This window comes from Aulonocara stuartgranti, assembly GCF_965226115.1.
Source record: "Aulonocara stuartgranti genome assembly, chromosome: 14".
NCBI lineage: Eukaryota > Metazoa > Chordata > Actinopteri > Cichliformes > Cichlidae > Aulonocara > Aulonocara stuartgranti.
Window position 1 is genome coordinate 33,303,052 of NC_138950.1, and position 20,489 is coordinate 33,323,540.

A 20,489-nucleotide genomic window follows, 5' to 3' on the forward strand; every position below is an offset into this window, starting at 1 on the left:
TTTGATATTATCTCTCCTTTAAGATGTTTTTGATTAAATGTATTTAGTGGAAACTTTATTTTGCTAAAAATGGAGACCACTGAGAGCTGTTAAAAGGAATGAAAAGTTTAAGGGTGCAACATTAAAACCCAAATATGTTCAAAGGCATTAATATTAAAGACTGTATATTAAAGATGGATGTAGCCACAAGGTCTATAAAAGGCCACCAGGGGGCAGCCAAAAGAAGAAAAATTTTATAGCAGTCTGTGAGAAAGTGACCTTATATCTAATGAGTAAATGTCTCAGTCTAGACTTATCTAATATAGCATCATGTTCATTTTGTAAATTATTGCCACATTCAGAGTAAACAATAAAGCAGAATAGAGTAAAATAGATGACGATGATACTGATGATAACCTTTTATGTCAGATATATAAAACAAACAAACATATATATACGTGGGCAAACAAAATCAACAAAATCTACATGATATGAAACAAAAACTCAATCACTAAGTCATAAATAGAGTTGTAAAAAGTATATGCATACTTATTTACAACTTTTTTACTTTTCAATCCTTACCCCAGGCTTAACATGCACACAGATTTGCCATGTTTATTGTCACCCCTACTTCACCTCAGCACTTGTAAACAGTCACCCTGTTACGAACTTGTATGTTCATGTGTTTTTTTGTGCAGGTGTTGTGTTTTTTCTATGTTAATTTAGCTGTGCCAGGGCCCTGTTCCGATTGGTGCGTGGATATACTGCCCCGGCGTGATTGGATCCAGCTGGAGGACCCGCCCATTAAAAGGAGGCTGGAGTGCTACAGCGGGGGAGGTCCTCGCGTTTCTCCTCATCACCCAGCAGTAGTCCTGTGGTAGCCGCTGGCTGCAGTATATGCTTGAAAGTTGGGGAAGTGGAGTGGGTAGGGGTGAGCTGCCGTTTCTTTTGATCACCCGTTTTCTCCTGTTTTGAGTTAGTTAAGGAGGTCAGACTCTGTCTTTATTTTTGACTTTGTTTTGGTAAGGTCAGGGGTGCGGGATTTGTGTAGGTTTGTTTTGTTTATTGTTTTGGCCTTGGCTCACCCTGAAGTGTTGACACTCCCGTTTTGGTTCTCTTTATTCACCTTGTAAATAAATCACCTCACATCTAACGGATTTGTTTCGTGTGACTGCTTGGGTCTTGGGGGGGGAAGCGAGTGCCTCGCTCATGTTATGGCCTGGCCCTAGACGGGTCATAACACCCCATACTATAGACATATTCATCTGTCATTAATTTCATATTCTTCCAAAAGTTTTTTAACTGAACAATGTGTACATTTCTTCACTTACTCCACAACTGGAAATACAAAGTACTTAACTGCTGTTTCATCACCATCCTGACACGCCAAAGTCACTTTGAAGACTGAAGCTCCCTATTAGTGGCTGTAAACCCGGTCACCTCAAAGGCAACGAGTCTTTAAGTTCATTGTATGATATACCAATCATTATGGTTATTTTTTTAAAAGAAAAAATATATATGGTAATTTCAAAAATTCCAGCCTTAAAATGATGATCCACTAAACATCAGGGTTTGTCATGCTAGTTTTCTTTCATCTTCTATATACAGTCTGTAGTTTAAGTCTCCAATATAACAAAAGGTACGTCCACTCCGAAATTGTAATAATCTGCAGTTTTATTGGTCCTTTCACATTAAATATACTTATTGAATTGAACATAAAAAATAGTTTTGCAATACAGGGCTGCCTTCATTTTAGACACTAAAATCCTCTGTGGCTTCTTAAAGAAAACAGTGGTTGTGTTTATAGAAAAACTATCCCAGTACCATAAAACAGTCCTGTTATTACTAAAATGTGCCAGAAATATGGCTAAGCTCTTGTTTTATAGCTCCATACTTAAAAATTTCAGTTGGGGATGCCTTTGAAGCTGCAGTCCACTTCATTACACAGTGTGACCATGAAAGTGATCAGCAAATTCAACTGAACTAATTAAATTCTAGCCGGATATCGTGTTGTGATCAAAATAAGCAGCAGAAAAGACAAAAAGAGAAGAAAATAATTCTTAGCTTTCATGTCCAGTGTTGCAACACCAGAAATTCATTTGGACAAAAATCACTTCGTAAAACAGATGCTTGTTAAGATGCTTCAGCCAGTGGTGCAAACCAATAAAGTTGTGTACATCTACAACAAAAAAAATATCTGCTTTTACTAGTTATAGCAGAAATGAAAGCGTTACAGTTCCTTTTTACATTTTTTTGGATGGGTGTGGGGGGATTTCATAACCCACCTAAACCACTTCATAAAGAGTTGTGTTTTTACTGGGACTGGTTGGGTGTTATTACGTGTGTCTGTGTTTGACTGTTATTGCGTGTGTGTGTGTCTGTGTTTCTGCATGATAGACCCGCAAAGATGATGAGGGGAACGTGAAACTGGAATGCTAGGTTTCACTTAATCATCTCCTGATGCTAGTGTAAACACTGAATCTGATTTGAGCTAATTGGGTTTGCAGTCAGGGTAAATAGTGTAAAAGGAAACCGCTCGCACATTCAGCAAGATCGTTCCCGACTCCCAGCCACCTCCCCCGTCTGTTCACTCATTATTCCTGCTTTTTAGCAGGATGACAAAAATGTGGAAACTGGTGCCAGGCAACCCTCGACTTACTACTGATCCTCCGTCATAAAAATAGGCCTTTCCTCCTTCAAAGTCATGTGTAATTTAAATAATGCTCTTAGGTTGGACTGTTTTTTCTGCTGTGGTATTTGGATAATTTGATTTTTGAGAAAAAAAAAGGACAAAGAAAGGGAAGAAGGGATGATTATATATACATATATATATATATATATATATATATATATATATATATATATATATATATATATATATATAAATGTGTATATATAGATAAAGAACCGCTCAATTGATTTCCTGGCTTTAGGATCTGAGATATTTGTGGTTATGGAGCTCCCCTCCCTCCTCCACCCCTCCACCCTCCTGCTTGGCATTCGCAGCACAGTCTTGAAAAGTTTTTGCCGTCCAACATCTTGTCACTCACATCTCCTCTCTCTGCCTCTCTCATCATACTCGGTAATGTAGTCACACTGATTGCATTCTCCCACTAATCTAATTCTTCCCTCTCTCAGCCCCCCAGAGACTTTGAGCGGATTCACATCGCATCCATTTCAATGACCTCCCGCCCCACCACCACCACCACCTCCACTAGCCTGTCCTCATGACAGCACATACTAAGTTTGGATTGAAAAGACCCATAAGCTTCGCCTGCCTCAGCCGCTCCGATCACATTACCGCCCTCTCAAAAACAAACCCTGCTTCAGCTAACTCCTTAGATCTCATTATACAGCCTCAAAAAAACGCTGGACATCAGTGATCCACATCAAATGAAACCTAAAGGGGGAACCGTACCTGCCAATTAAGATAACATTTATTCACATGCAGCAGATTCCCTTTATCGTATCATTAATTTCACTACAGCAAATGTAATTAGTGCAGGCTTCAAAAGCAGTGACTATCACTATGTGACACTAATTTGTTCTAGATTAGCTGTCCCAATCCCACTAGATCCATATGGCCAGATATCAAACCTGCAAGTTAAAGGAACCCTCACAGGCACTCAAATGTGTCTTCACTCAAGGACTTCACATCCCATCGTGCATTGTTGTCACAATGATCAGTGGCTCCCCAGGTCACAGGGGTTAAAGGTTACCAACCGGACTTGTTAGGGATCACTGATCCTTTGAGCTGCAGAGACAGGCGAGACAAAACAACCATCCTCCTATGCCTTTGAAAAAAAAGAAGAAGAAGAAAAAGAAAATGAGGGGGGAAATCAAACTGCATCTCAAAGACATAACAAATCAATCTTTCCCCTTCTAGCAAAAGATCAGAATCGATTATCTGGATGCACAAAGGCCTTTATGTTTTTTCCAAGTCTGAAATGGAAGGATAAACAAAACATAAAACTCAATAGTTTTCAAAAAGTGGAAAAAAGAGCACTTTTCTTCCAAAGAATTGTCAGATGTAGTTACTGTATGTCCTTGTTTACTGCCTCTGCCTTTTAAAAATGCTGAGCGCTCACAGCACAGACCTCGCTGCTGGAATAAACCAGCCCGCTCTTATGCTTGGGGTGTCCAATAACCCACTGTTGTCAAAGCCTGTGGCACATTTATGCACAAGGTGTGCTTCGGAGAAGGAGCTTTATTTTTTAGTGTTATGGTATTAGTAAGCAGGGTCTGCCTCTGCACATGTTAGTCAAAAACATGCTCTTTCCCAAAACCTTAAATCAGTTTTTATTGCCGAAGCCTAACACTGTAGCCGCCTATGCTACCTCACCCATCTCTTCACCTTTTAGGCCTCTAAAACAGGAAACTTATTTCTTGGTATCTCATACTGATGCAAAATGACACTTTCCCTCTGCTTCTGCAGTAAATCACTGCCAACAAATCACTCTCATTCCTTTCACTGAGAGGTGTAAGCACACAGTGCCATTCCTGCTATTCACTCTTTTGCAAATAATTGGGTGTGAATGATTCAAACAATGAGCCTTCCCTCACAGCAGGGGGGTGATCGTGTTTGTGATGGACTGCCAGAGTGCGTAAAGAGTTAACACAAGTATCTGCGTTATCACTGTCTGTGCTGCAACCACTTATACCGCTCTGGGTCCTTTTTGCACAGCTACATGCCTTGAGGAGCAGCAAATGAAGCTTTAAGGCTAGACCTGCAATTGCACAGTGGGCAGAGCGCAAGTGGAAGAGTGGCTCGTTAGTTGTGTGGGGTTTTTTGTTTTTAATCGTTGTGTGTGCCAAACAAGCCCATGTTCATCCCAGTGTGAGTTAGCTAAAATGTGCCAGACACACAAATGTGCCAGACACACAAGGCATGTGCGTTCTATTTTATTCAGCTTTACTGTTTGAGTGTTTCGTCAAAGTGAAGTCACAGTGTGCCTGAGAGGAGCCTGCTTAGTTTCCATGCGTGCTACTGCAGCTCACATAGGTCTGCAAGGGAGTGTGTACCGCCGTGTTTGTGTCTGTGCATTCGCTCATAGTTGGGTACGTGCCCACCTCGATGCCACAGGTAGCTGTGTGCTCAGTGGAGTGTGTGTCGCTACACCTGTTCTTCCCTCAGGGAGGCGCTGTCCATGTCCAGCTGGCAGAGCAGATCCGGGACAGAGAATTGGACAGATTGGATAAGCGGTGGGACATCGGGACGAGCAGAAGACATGGTTGAAGGTGAAGGCAAAAATAGAGGGAAAAGGAAAAGTACAGAAGAGAGAACAATAAGAGCTGGGTGGGTGACAGATTTTGCAGGGAGCTCTGTGAAGATGAGAAGGGCATCAGAAGGACAAATTGCTAAAATGAACTATAGCTTACACATCACTTTGCACTTAAATAAGCATGCAAAGTGTTTGGTCAGCATTTTGCAACTGATGTCAACTGAATCTTGAACTCATGTTAAGGTGATAGAAAACATTTTGTACCCGAGTGTCCCGTAACTTGAATCCTTTGTAGCCTCAGTCTGAGCACGATGTATTAAAAGGACTAAATCTCCCACACATCTCTGGTTGTGGACCTTTCATAGCACAGCAACAAGAACAAAACAAACAACAGTACAAATATACATGAACTGGACTGTAAAACACGACTGATGACATAAGGATCTGAGATTTTATCAATAATTATATGTATTGGAAAATGTTCTTATGATACTTGATGCCTGTATTCGAGGTCTATTCATTCAATAAGAATTTTAATGTCCTGTATTTTGGCTTCACAGGCTCTAATGCTCTATTTAAGTGAGTAAACTATCTGAAACTGAATACAATAATCCATTCCAATTTATTTTATTCAGAATAAGAATATGTTCTAGAGTTTTAGGCTCTGAAACACAGGGGGCTAAAATGTAGTCGACATCCTCTGTGTGGTTGTTAAGTGATGATGGATAAACACTGTTTCCAGGTCAAAACTCCTACTGGGTTCATTAAGGCTGTTGGAATTATTTCTATCTTGTTCTATTTAATCTGAATGAACCCTTAAAAATAAACAGTGATCACTGTCAACCTGTGTTTTTATTACCACTATTCATCTGCAGCACGTTTTAAAGCTCAGTTTAAAAAACCTTGCGATTCAACTACAGCCCATCGGCTCACGGTTTGCCACACACTAAATATTTGAACAGGTCTCACGTTAACTTTTATCGAGGGGAAAAAGTTAGCATTGATCCTCCAGCTTCAACGTGCTATTGTGTTTATATTAACCTAACCATAGCGCTGTGTAGCTAGCTACCACCTAGCACACCATTATATACCAGCTAGCCCAACTTCAGAAACCCTACAAATAATGCTGCTGTTTAATTTTCTGTCTTCATTTATGTCCGAAGTGATAGAAGGGCTGTAAGTTTTAGTTTTTCAGAAATTCCTCAGTCAGAACATGGTATAGCATCTATACAGTATATCATGAAACTAGCAAGCTAACTCCCTGCTAACGTCTAAAGCCATTAAAATTCATAAATCCTGTTTTCATTGATACCTGGGTACTAAAATTTATTGTAATATCTGGGAGAGGAGCCACACTGATCCACACTATTTTATTAAATATGAAATCATTTTGACAGATTTTAACACAAACTGATGCTACTGTGTTTGTTTAAGCTTAGAAACTCTTATCTTAATGACCTTGTAGTACCATATCACCCTATTAGAGCACTTCGCTCTCGCTCTGCAGGCCTACTTGTTGTTCCTAGAGTATTTAAAAGTAGAATGGGAGGTAGAGCCTTCAGTTTTCAGGCCCCTCTTCTGTGGAACCAGCTTCCAGTTTGGATTCGGGAGACAGACACTATCTCTACTTTTAAGATTAGGCTTAAAACTTTCCTTTTTTCTAAAGCATATAGTTAGGGCTGGACCAGGTGACCCTGAATCCTCCCTTTGTTATGCTGCAATAGATGTAGGCTGCCGGGGGATTCCCATGATGCATTGAGTTTTTCCTTTCCAGTCACCTTTCTCACTCACTATGTATTAATAGACCTCTCTGCATTGAATCATATCTGTTATTAACCTCTGTCTCTCTTCCACAGCATGTCTTTATCCTGTCTTCCTTCTCTCACCCCAACCGGTCGCAGCAGATGGCCGCCCCTCCCTGAGCCTGGTTCTGCCGGAGGTTTCTTCCTGTTAAAAGGGAGTTTTTCCTTCCCACTGTCGCCAAAGTGCTTGCTCATAGGGGGTCATATGATTGTTGGGTTTTTCTCTGTATCTATGAAGCGCCTTGAGGCGACTTTTGTTGTGATTTGGCGCTATATAAATAAAATTGAATTGAATTGAATTGAAAGAGGAGTTTGGACCCAGAAATGGCTAATGATGTAAGACTTAAGACTAACGGAATCATGTCTTTAAAATTATTCTAATTATTATTATTATTATATTATTGTTATTATAAAGTCTTCTATATTCAGCAAATAGAACCGTTATTTAATTCTTATAGAATTGTTAATATGAATTACAAGATTCCAAACACTTCTGGAACACCAATATCATTAATAAGACCACCATTTACTGTTACTGAGGAAACTGTAGAAATGCTCAGTTCTTAAATAGAATATGATGTCCTGTTGTGATTTAGTGCTACATAAAAAACTGAACTACAAGTTTATTTTCTTCTTGATATCATCTGGATATTATCATGATATGATGCAAGCTACAGTAAATGCTCTTATGTGTGTGTGCAATAAAGCTGTAAAATGACAGATTTTGCAAAAATCTGTAAATTTGGTATAGTTTGGGGGTTAGGGTTTGTTTGTTTGTTCTTTCAAATATAATATGAATTATAGGATAGAAGACTGAATTATGATTTTTTTCTTGAATGCGGTTATACTGAACATTATTTTTAATGTTCAGTACATTAGGCAGAAAATATGAAACTCCAGACAGAATAGTTTGTTCATCAGAACAACTTACTGTAAAAACACATTTTCTTTTTATACTTGAAAAAATTCTAAACCAGAATTCTTCCTACATGGCTACTTTGTTTTGGGAGAATGTAATATATTTTCTAGATATTTTTGCAAATCGTTTAGGATCCTGTTTATAGAATATACAGTGAATACTGGATTTAGTTCAGCTTACTGGCTTTTTGGGCTTTCAGTTGCATCTCAAAGTCTTTCTCATTCACTACACACATACCTACAGGTCATACTTTTTTTTCAAGAAGAAGAGACTCAGCTGCCACATTCCGCTGTAGGTCTAGTGTGAGATTAGGATTTGTACCTCACAACATGACCCTCTGCCACTCAATAACAAACATCACCTTGTAACTGTGGCGAAGGGACCGCCACTAGGGGAGAGGCTACCTGGGGAGATCAGTCATTTTCAAAATGTCACCTCCCAGTGCCGAGAATTCATCGCTAACACTCAGTGAAACCGAATCAGCAGTATTTTAGCAGAGAGCCTGAAGAACTGTGCCGTAACAGTGGATTGAATTTGTTTAGTATACCACCATGATATCTACCTGTCTTTCCCTATATATGAGCTGTCTTCAACTCCTTCTTTCACTGTCTGTTAGTGTTATTTCACTATCTGTAATTTCATCTCACCCACTTTCAGTCTCTTGGGTCTAGTTAGGGTGTGTGTGCCTCTGTTTTCTCTGTCCTACCTCCAGGCTGAAGTGTCAGACAGTGAAGTGTAATGTCTTTCTTTCCCTCCATGTGCAGCTGTTAGCTAAAATACTGCAACACTACTGCAAACAGCCGTAGGGGCAGTCCGTATAGACACACAGACACACTCTCACATTTTATATATAGAGCGAGAGTGTGAGTGTTCCTCTGTGTCTATATGGAATGCCTCTATGGCTGTTTGTGGTAGTTATACATATATATCTATGAGAGAGAGATATACTGTATGAGTATTACACCCCCACACACACAACCCTCAGAAAGAACACATTCCAGAACTCATTACTTGGCAGCTGCTTCATATCCATCACCATGTTTGAGTTCATTCAGCAGGGAGCATATGTACGACTTGCTGGGCCAAGACGACAAACACATAAATACACACTGTATCACATGGATATGAACCGAGTGTGTTCAGTTGCTCATTCACATGTAATAAGAAAAGAAAAAAAAAACATGGTGATTGTTTATGCAATGCACTCGTCCACTGTTTCATATTTACATGCATGCATAATAACAGACAGACATCAGCTCTATCCTGTGTTCCTCATTAGGAGAGCAGCCTCGGTCCCTTGAGTGTCCTTCCACATCGTCACGGCCTTGAGGGACTCTCATTCTCGCTCCCTTCTTCTCCCTTCTTCCTTTACCTTTTTCTCCCCTTTTCTTCAAACTTACACACACATACCTGAAAACACACACACGAACCCCGCACTTGCTTATCCATGGGCCCCATCCACTGGGAATATAGTGCAACGGAAGGTAAGGTAACAAAACAGAGTGAGAGCTGACAGTGATAGTGGGTGAAAAAGCGATGTAGGCTGAGAGGCAGTGAAAGAGGAGAAGTTTGGGGGGGCAGGGAAATAGGTAAGCAAGAAGAGTTGAGAGAAGGAGACAGTGAAAGTGGTGGGAGGGTGCAGGAATTTGAGTAAGAGAGGCCAAGAGGGTACAGAGCAGAAAAGGCCAGGTCTGAAAGGTATGGGAGTGGGTTTGAAAGAACAAAAAAAGCATGTGCCAAGTATCTCAGAAATGAACTGCTGGGCAAGGAAAAAACACACAAACAGACACGTACACACGTAAGTTTCTGAAATTGAGCTGAATTCAGCCCTCCCTTTGAACAGGCAGCTACACCCAATGTAGGCCATTCCCAAGACTTTAGAATTAGGTCCCGCTCTCCTCTCCCCAGAAAAGAGAAGCGTGAAATTTGACCAAGTCAAAGCTGCAGGCTGAGCAAAGCTGATTTCCTGTCATTGTACCAGAGGCAGCATCTATGCAGTGTGATTCTGCTGTTGTGATCTGGGACAGAGTTTATGTTTCACCCTTGAAATTCTTTGTGAGGCTTGTGTTACATATGGGATCGTGAATTTTTAGGATTTAAAAACAAGAGGACATGTGTCAAAAGAAAGCAGCCTGCTTTACCTAAACGAGCGTGTTTCACAAGTTTCAGAACATCACGTATGTGCACACAGGCTTCAGGGTCACGCATTACAATTTTGACTTGCAGATTAATTATGAATGTTAATTCTAGCAACAAATCAGTGAGAAAGAGATATTTCATCGCATATTTCACCCCTTTACGGCTGAATGTATCCTACTCCTACTGCTGTTTTATTACTTGCCTTGCCTCAGTATCCCAAAATTTATTCAATATCACACAAATAAACTGAAATCTTTGTCGAGACTATCTGCCTGTCCAAACCACTGGGTATCAGAGTAATGCATGCTAAAATTGGCTAAATGTGACCAGTTTAATTGCTGCCTGCTCAACTCTGTGTGTAGAGGGGGGCACAAGCATGTATACAAGCTGGCAGTTTTATTAGCTCTCTATTTTAGGACCTGCATTCACATTAATACATTCTCAAGCCTCGTACCCTTAGGTTTAACCATCACAAGTCCAGCTTGATCCCCAGGACCAAGGAACTATTAGTCACTTCCACCACTGATGAGCTGTTTTGGATTTTTGGCCAGAGAAGATGGTTTCATATATGGTTCCTTTGTGCATTACAGAACGTTTCCCTGTATTTGTTGATGGCATGGTGAACTGTGTTCACAGACACCTGTTTCTGGGGGCGTTCCTGAGCCCATGTGCTGATTTCCTTGCCAGAGTCATGGCTGTTTTTAATGCAGTGCTTTTGCACAGTGATCAGCATAAAAGCTTGAGAAATCTCTATGCGTAATAGCCTAGGCATCCAATACAGATTTTTAGCTTTGTCCAGTGCGCACAGAGATTTCTCCAGCTTTTTGCAAATTCTTGAATCTTTGCCCATCTTTAATTCCCAGTCATGTTAGTGACTTGTTACTAATTTAACTAAGTAGCTGCAAAATGTTCCTCCAGATGTTTCTTTTTAGCACCACTTGCAGCGCAGACGTGTTGCTGCCATCATAAATTTAAACGAGCTATATAATATGATTTTTTGTGAATTAATAAAACTTCTCATTTTAAAAATCTGTTATGTTTTCTAAAATAATTAAAATATAGGTTTATGAGGTTAAGGAAAAGCTGTTTTCTGTTTTTATTTACATTTTTACACAGTGCCCCAAAGGTTTTGCAACAGGGGTTGTAAAGCCTTTGAGGCACTGTACATTCAGTGAGCGTAGCTTCCCTCTATTCCAAACAGTAACTTTGTGATTCCTGAATGTGACACATTTAGGGGACATCTGTAAATTGTAGGCAGGAAAAATGACCAGGATTACACTCTCTCCAAACAGGGTCTGCTTTAGTTCTAATAATTCTGTCAATCTACCTTTTAGACCTGCTATTGCACAGCCTTCTTCCTCTCCATCAGAACCTTATCCTCCTGGGAGACCTAATAGCGTGAACCAAAGTGTCCATCATTCATCCAAGTAATGCAACAAATCATTCTTGCAGGTGCATGCCCTCAAATCATATTTTAGTTAACTGACAACAGTTTTCTGCAGTCAGACTGTGAGCATACATCATTCTGTGCAGTAAAGCTCAATCATCTAAGGGAGACTAAAATTCAACAATCAAATGACTTGAATTTTTAAAATAGGTTTTGTAACTTGTCTATCTTTCAAGTCCTCTCACTACATGCTCTATATGCTGCTTCCAATCCACACCAGCTCCCAAGAGCGTGGATACCGTGTTTGACTGTGAATAAATTTAACACACCTGCGTCATCTCATATGATATTTAGCTCTTAAACACCAGGATTCTTTTCATTGCTACTTTTCGCCATCCAGTCTTGTTCTGCGTTTGCTTACGACGTGATGAAAGGTAACTCAAAACAGCTTTACCTATAGTGCAGCAGGAGCAGATTCTGTGAAATGTGGCAGAGTGCTTTGGACCCACGGGAAAGCTGAATGGATGACAACCAAAGCCAGACATGCTCACGAGAGAAAGCAGAACAAACTGGGGAGGGGATCTTGCATCTGCTCTCTTTTACTTCTGCTGCATTCAGACCCGCTGCTCTGGCACAGCACGCACACACTCACACAAACACATGTGCTCTGACTTCCTCACCCAAGTATCTCTATGCTGCGTATGGTTTGCATTGGTTCTGCTGCTGGCTTTTGTAAACACAGCTAACTGGTTGTGTATGTGAGAGTCTGAATGAAAGGCTGCATCTATCTCCGTGCCCCCTTCTACGCCTGCCCCTGTGTATCGCCTGTCTTGCTTTCCTGCCCTTTGACCCGCTTTACTGTATGGGCTGCCAGAACCGCGTGCTCTTGTGTTTAGGTAAATGTCAGACTTGCAGGCCAAAGGTTATGCACTTGCCCAATGATGTTGATTTTATATGTGCTGAGCACAAAGAATGTCTGTGTGTGTTCCCATCACGTCTGACCTTGCTCATTTCTGCCAGCATTCAAAAGCATCTCTTTATTTAAAATATAACTAAAAGCAAAAGTGTATTACTTTATGGAAATAAATGAAGTTTGTGATTCCAGTTGAAAAAAGGAAAACAAGTAGAAAGAGTTTTCTTTATCCATTAACTAGCAATACCTGATACCTGTGCAATACCTGTGCAATATTCACTCTTTGAGGTCTACTTCTGGTCCCTACCAATTGTGTGAATCTTCATCTGTTAAATGACTGTTGAGTTCACTGCTGTTCACTGAATTTACCTCTTGTGTGGTGCTAAGCAGGTATTGCACTATATGTTTCTCATCCAAATCTGAGACAATCTTAAAAGATGACCATGTTGCTGGCTACCAGAATAGCAGAGTTAAGGTCCGGAAAGCTAGCTTAAAGCTTTTCTGTATAGCTACTGAATTTGTGATTTATTGTCTTGTGTTTTTGTCTGCATAGGTGTTTGCCTGCACAGAAACAGGGATTTGGGACTGTGTGTAATGTGTATGATAGAATGGTGATTGTACAGTGGCCTTGAAAGATCAACTTAAAAAAGTCATAAAACAGAAAAAATTGCTGCAAAACACAAAGGTAGTAGAAAAAAAAATAAAATGTGTGAGACAGAAACCAGAACTTGTGAAGGACTGCACAGAAAAGAAGCAGGGGACTCTTCAGTGTGGTGAGAAAGTCCTTTGTTTGCATTATTCATAAAATACTATAGATACATTTTCTAATAGCCGTTTACTATTAGCTTGTGCATCTGTTGTGTTGTGTAATTGTCCTCCCAAAAACATTTATGTTGTGTTTTGGTTATTTGTGTTTTTTCTGTGACCCTTTTTTTTTATTATTTCTGTTGTATTTTATTCAGCTTCTGTTGTGTTTCATATGTTTTTTGCAGAAGTTTTCTATTTGGTGGCGTTTACAGTGTGATTGATGTCTCATCGCGCTTTCATATGATTGGCTGAAAAGCTGGCTAAAATAACTGAGGCATGATCCACAGAGGACTGAGAAAGAACAAATGGAAAGCATCTCTGATTAAATGGCGCAATGGATGTGGTGAAGAGTTGTTGCTGGTTTTACGTCACAACAAAGAAGTTCTCTGTCTGTTGTGACGTCTATGGTTTCTGCAGCAGGGCTTAAGCTAAATAAAGGCCAAAGGCACAAAGATGAGCCCATAGTACAACCTGCTGTTTTTAACAGTAGTGACCTACAACATGTAGATCCGAATTGTACAAGCATGGCAGGACCTTAGAGCCGAGGAAGCTGCAGATTCAAGTCAGTCTGACTGTTTTAGCTTGAGCTTGCCATTTTGAGCAGCTCGTTTAAATTTTCGCATTATCTTCAGATTTTGATATGAGCCATAACTCTAACTGCAGTTTATTTACCGGAACCATGAAATTTCCCTAAACTACGCCCTAGCAGCCTGGTAACCATGTGCAGATAAAAGAGTTCATTTCACAAACATTTGAACAACAAAAAAGCTTTAGCAATGAACATAATCTGGGCTTTTGAAGAATGAATCAATATCAGCATTCTTGTGCGGTGATAGAGTTGTGATAGATCATTTTCATTTTAGTTTGCAAAGCTTTATATTTGTGCGGCAGCTCGATTTAACTCGTTAGCTTGGTAGAAGAGCTAAAATCTCAAACGGAAAACAATTCCTGTGTTCAATAAAAGGAGAATGCAGTTATGACTAAATGCTAAATGCATTTAATAAGAGAGCTTGTGAGTAAAATGTCAGAAGATATTAGGATTAAATCCAAGTTTACAAATACTGGAACTTCCTGTAACTCAGAGAAAATAAGATTCACATTTTATGTTCTTTTTCCTAAACAATCACTAAGCAAATCCAGACTGACTATTATTGCTCCATGTGTGGTTTGAGGTGGGAGGGGAGGCAGATTTTTAACTTAAAGGCGGGGGGGGGGGGTGTTCCACTTTGTTTTCTCTCTGTAATTTCAGCGTTCTTTCCTCTTTTTTCACCCTTATAAATTTTGATAAATCTAACTCATAAATGTCTCATAAATTTACCTCATAGGGACAATAAAGATGGAATGACTTTAATATGAAGTGACTACGCAAAATGAAAACAAAAAAAAGATGAAGAAAGGAGGAAAACAGATCCATAAAAATCTGACATGTTGCTCCAAAATACTGAAATCAATCAAGTTTCAAAAGCTGCAAAAAGACATACAGATGCACAAACACACACACACACACATCTTGTCCACATTAAGACAGTAACCCCTCATCCCCGTTTGCAGGAAGTGAGGTCAACACATAAACAGTGAGTGTGTGTTTTGATGTATGTCCCCCCCCTCCCCCTCCTCGGTGTCTCGTTTCTCTGGGAGATTAGGTTTCAGCCATCACTGAGGCCTGCTAATTAATGTCACAACCTGCTCGCCGTGTCAGCACCAATTTACTACACATACACTCTCTATCTAAAGACTATATACACCTTTGCACACACACACAAACACACACACACACAAGGTGGCTCACAAACACAAGAACAGCAGACACACACACATATGCACACGCACTTCCTCTCCTTACCTGTCACAATTAATGTCATACTTTCGCTGCTGACATTTGGGGGTTTTTCTCCTCTTCCTCTCTCCGTGTCACTCTATCCACACAGTTCTCTCCCTCACCTCCAGCATCTCATCATCTTTCTGGCTGCGCTTTCTCCGGTCCTGTCCTTTTTCACCTCGCTGTCATGACCAATTCTCCACCTCTTTCTTTCCCTCCCCAGTCCCAGGTCCCTTCCCCTCTTATCTCACCTTGTCAGCACCCTTCCTCTCTTTGGTCCCGTTAGACCTCTCCTTTCTTCGCGCGTCTTTCTTTGCATCCTGCTGAAAATAATGGGCTCCGTCTCTCTAATGTTTGTCTTTTCTTCATCATCACATCTGTTTACTTACATTGTGTCATCACCATCTCTTGTTGAGCAACTCTTGAGAGGGATACAGTAGCTTACACCAGATCTGGGACCTAAAAGGGAGTCCTGCAGACTTGATTCATCAGGTTTTTCTTGTCGCTTAATTTACAACAACTGTCATAATATCTTTGACATTTCCGGAGAAGCTTTGTGAACTTGGCTCTAGCCTGAAGTTTGAAACGTCAGTGTGTTTACCAGTCAGTGAGGATCTAATGAAAGCCCCTGTCTGGTTGCACTGTGGGAAAAGTTGGACCTTTTGTAAATGATTGAGCAAGGGACAACTTTTAAGACTGAGAAATTAAGCCAAGACAGTGCCAAAAGACTGCAGTTCCGAAAATGGCCACTGGAGGCAGAGTCCAAAAAGAGCAAAAATAAACATGTTTAAAACTTGGTATTCAAAAGTTTTTTACTTTCCACTTACTAAGGTCCCTTCCCATGACAGGTATGCATGTGGTGTTTTTTTTTTACAATGTAATTCAAAATAAATTCAAGTATATTTAAGTTACAGTATGTAAACTCTCACCACTAGATGTCAGTAAATTGCAGTCAGATGAATTTTGTTTTCCTACCGCTTCCAATTCAAGTGCATAATCCTAGCTAACGGTCCGCTGCTGTAAGACAAACAACTCTGTTTTATCTGTAGTTAATTTAGACTATCAATATTCATCCTTGTCTGTTTACTCAAGAGGAGGCTGTAAAACTTTGGGAATGAGTAGATGGGTCAGTGACACTTCTGTCTAATTACAGCTATTCTGAGAGGAGTTGCTGAGGGTATTCTGAAATTTTCTGTCAGTAAGTTTTTGCTGCTGTGAAACTTTCTTTGAAGTGGATCTCACATCGTTGGACTCTGTAGACACTATAAATAATTATCTTATATCATCTGAGAATCTAATGAAACAGTTTATCAGAGAAAGTCTAACGTTATCTGGCATAATGAATCTGCTAATAATTGTGAAAAGCAAAGGTAACTGTGATAATATTGAGAATAAATAAGCATGTTTTTGCATGTTTTGTGTGCCAGACCCTTGACTTCAGTTCTGGAGGCTTGAGGAAGAGGTTGGCATTTTATCCAGATGCCGGTCAAGGTGTCCCATTCCTTCACATTTCCTCTTCTTTGGTAAAAGCGACCACCTTTGAGGTGAGAAAACATAGGCATGATCTTTTATCTATTGAGTGTGCAAGTACAAACATAAACATTTGCGTTCTGTAGGCAAACGCATACGAGTTTTCTTCCCCTCTGCTGTACTACATATGTGGCCGGTCTCTAGCCACATACATAAAACATAAAACATTAGGCAGAAGAGCAATTTACATCTCAGCCGCTGTATTCAAGATGGCAGGGCATCATGGCGACATTTGTAAACCTGTTTGTATGATTTTTAATGAATTATTTCAAAGTTTATGTGAATGCATCACTTTCTTGGAAGACTTAATTACACAATTAGCTTCTAGCTTGCTTACTTGCCACAAGTGCACTGTGCCACCTACCAATAGAAAGGAAAAAATAATGTGCATATTTCCACGAGAGAAATCCCACGCCGTCATTGACCGCTGCCATGATTCTAGCCTACGTCACAGCGTCATGTGCGCTTTTTACATCCAACACAAAAACTGCAGTCGTGGTGCTTTCGATTGTACTCAGAACTCGGAAATTCTGCCTTCTGAAAAGGAAGATGTAGGTAACACCAGACTGCAGATGAGCTGCATACAGGGCTGGACTGGGACAAAAAATTGGCCCGGGCATTTTGACTAGAGACCGGCCCACCATTATAGGAAAAATCATAAAGCCTTTGAATGAAAACAAACGCTGTTGTGACAGTGATGTACACTGTTTTGATGGTATATATGTATCAATCTATCAATAGTTTGTTGTAAGATTCAGATAATTATTTGTTAAAAGCTAGACATTTTAAATGAGAATAAGGAAGAAAAGTATTTCTTTGTGCCCCCCTTTCCCTGTTAATGCCCTACCTGGCCCCCTGGCAAAACTTTGCTAGACCCGCCCCTGCACAGTTACCAGCGGTCAGCTACAATAAAAAGGATCCTTGTGTTATTTGTTGCTCAGAAACAGTTCATAACTTCCCTTCAAATCATTCATGTCACCTAAAAGTTAAACCTGTTTCTCCATCACCTGTTCAGCTCTGATGATTCAGTAAGGACATCTCCTGGTTTCATCTTCATGTTTCCCTCTCACCACATATCCAAACCGACATCATGACCAGCAGGTTTTTTGCAGCTGTGGCTCCAGCAAACATCAGCTGATACTAGAAATTAATATTAAATAAATTCTAACAACAGCTGATCAAGCTTAAACGTGCTGCTGTTGTTTACCGCGACATCCGCTGGTTTCCTCTTTCTGGCGCAAAGTGGGCGATAAACAAACAAGAGAGAAAAACCGATCAGCTGATCATTGATCAGTTTCATGATTAAAGTAGCAACAGGAGAGGGAGGGGGAGAATGAGAGAAGAAGAGGCAGCTGTGCAGCTCCAGCTTTGTGTCTTTTTCATTGTAGCTGAAGTCCGGGACAAACTGTGTTCCTTTCACCTCAATACGAAACGCGTAATATTTTCTCTGAATACGAGACGATTCAGTTTTTTACGGGACGGTTGGCAACTCTACCCAGATAGACTGCAGGTCATAACTTCTTACCTGAAGTTCAGTTCACACTCGGACCGGCGGCCGCCTCGGGTCTCTCCTGCTCCTGCCTCCCCTTTCCCTCATCCACCTGCTGGCTTCCACCACTTGCTAATGTTACTGAGTCTGTGGAAGCTCCGCGATAGCCACCACACGAAGTAACAAGTAACGACTCTATCTAAATCCCAGTAACGACTAACACGTTCCTGATTTTGGCATAATAACTAGTTACCGTGCTCGTCACCACAATAATAACGTAGTTACTGTAACGCGTTACTTAATAACGCGTTAGTCCCAACACTGATAATGAGTGAGTAGGGGTTCCTTTTATCAGAGTTAGGTGTAATTAAAAAGAAACTTGTTAGCTGTTTTATTTCACCACACCACAATGTGTTTTTTAAGTGCCTAAACTAAGCTACAACTGCAGTCAGATGAGACTTTCAAAGGTCTACCCTTCGTCCACATGCTCATACAAAATGACAAGATGGTGACAAAGAAGTGATATTCCCAAATGAGTGACCCACCGCACATGCTTGACCCTTACAAAGAACATTAGTCGAGTCTTCATCCAAAAATGTTTCACATTTGAACAAAGTATTCATTTAAAACCAAAGAGGAAAATGAAAGCACGTTACATCCACTACAGGTGTGCAAGTAACAGAAGTTGGTTGCATCGAGATGGTGCTGGTTTTCTACTTAGAGTCCATTAAACCTAGCGTGAGAAGAAAGTGCAATGAGGCAGTTATTAACACTTTCATCCTAGAGATTGGAGTGCTGGGACCAATCTTCTGCCATTATTTCGAAGCTTGCTGAGCATGGAACTTGTGGTGCAACAGATAAATAGCTAGATAGGCTTGCCTGTGTGCTGTGTTCTCCCTGTGCCTGTGTTGGTGCTGTGAAATGGTTCTCTGGCTTCTTCCCACAGTCCAAAAACACGCATGTTAGATTAATTGAAGATTGTAAATTAGCTGTAGGTGTGGATGTCAGTGTGAAAGGTTGTCTGCCACTCTGTGTTAGCCTTATGATAGAGTAGCAGGGTGTACCCCGCCTCTCACCCTGTGGTAGCTGGGACAGGCTCCAGCCCCCCCAGCTGTCACCTGATAAGGGGTTAGGAAAATGAATCCATGTATGGATGGGCAGCTAAACAAGACATAATATATACATATGCAAAACGCAATATTGTATTTTCAGCACAGCCGTGTAATGAAAATGTGAAACAATAAGAATGAGTCAAAATGCATCTCCAAATAATAAAATAAATTGTAAGTGTGCATGTATTTGCAGACAGTGTCTTTTTATTTAACTTTTTTGTAAACGTCATGATACTGAATTCACAGAACATTTAAATTTAAGTGTGTTTACTTCATTTTAGACAGAAACTGTACATATTTCTAGGATGAAGAGCGTGCAGCTTTCCAACATGGTCCTATTTCGATGCGACCTTGTGTTTAACCACACCATTCCCTCCTTCTTCTAGCGATCAATAACTCTTCATTCGTCCAGCCACTCAGAAAACCTCGCTCAACCTCTGATTTTCCTGCAGCTTTCTTTTTTTCCCCAGTCAGTCAGTATGTAAGTATGTTAATGTGTGTATGCGTCAGTGTGTGCACCTCTGTCATTAACCCTAATGATTGACAATGTCCTCCCCACTTCCTCCTCCTCTTCCTTCCTTTATTGACCCTCCTGTCAGCGACCTGTCACTGGGACTTCCTCTTGTCATCAATAGCAAGACTTTATCTAGATGGACAGTCACTCCCCCCTCTCATGTACCTTATGGCTTATCTGGGATACTGTAGCTGGCAGGGAGGTGAAGCGTATGTGTGTTTGTATATTTCTCTCTTTAAAAGGGCAAAGCATCCTCGTAGGGTAGAAAGGTGAGAAAGATTAGTTTTGCTCCTCACTTCAAGGGCTTACATTCCCAACAGCGTTTGACTTTAGGCTTTAGAGAAAGGTTTCCAACACCATAAAAATTCACTTCTCATAGTCATACATCAAAGTGCAATAACGAAAATGTATCACCAAAGGTTTGACCGTTTCTAACCACCTGTTTGTGTTGAATGGCACATTAATGAAAGTCAAAACCAATTCAAATACTGCACATGGAAAAGAGATCTATTCAATAAAAAGAATTTACAATTTTAATGCAGCTGTTTTGTTTGTATATGCTATCATATGTCCTCTTTTATTTGGATTAATTTTTTTAAATGCGAAGCTCATCAGGTGGGATCACTACCAACAAATCTTGCAGAGCGCATTTATATAGCTGAAAGCAGCAGCTGATGCAATATTACATCATTACCTGCTTCACAGTCTTATAATGCAATCTATAAGAAATATTGCCATACACGTAGGGTATTTAGATGAGGATTTCAGCAGCTGATGCACTGGAGTAAGTGTCAATACTTCAAATGGCATAGAGCTCAAGATGCTTCGACACATATAGTCCATGTCAATCAATTTAC

The 20,489-nt window shown here is 40.3% G+C and overlaps 1 long non-coding RNA gene across 3 annotated transcripts in view; it reads right to left on the reverse strand.

Annotated features, from left to right (window-relative positions):
* Window positions 1-2,957: 2,957 nt before the first annotated feature.
* Window positions 2,958-20,489, reverse strand: part of LOC309687367 — an 85,838-nt gene continuing 68,306 nt past the window's right edge. For all 3 annotated transcript variants that reach the window (XR_014270723.1, XR_014270724.1, XR_014270725.1), the window contains 4 exons: window positions 15,012-16,524; window positions 5,466-5,557; window positions 5,050-5,134; window positions 2,958-3,773 (listed from right to left, as the gene is read on the reverse strand). This is a non-coding gene — a long non-coding RNA (uncharacterized lncRNA). The remainder of the gene's footprint in view (window positions 3,774-5,049; window positions 5,135-5,465; window positions 5,558-15,011; window positions 16,525-20,489) is intronic.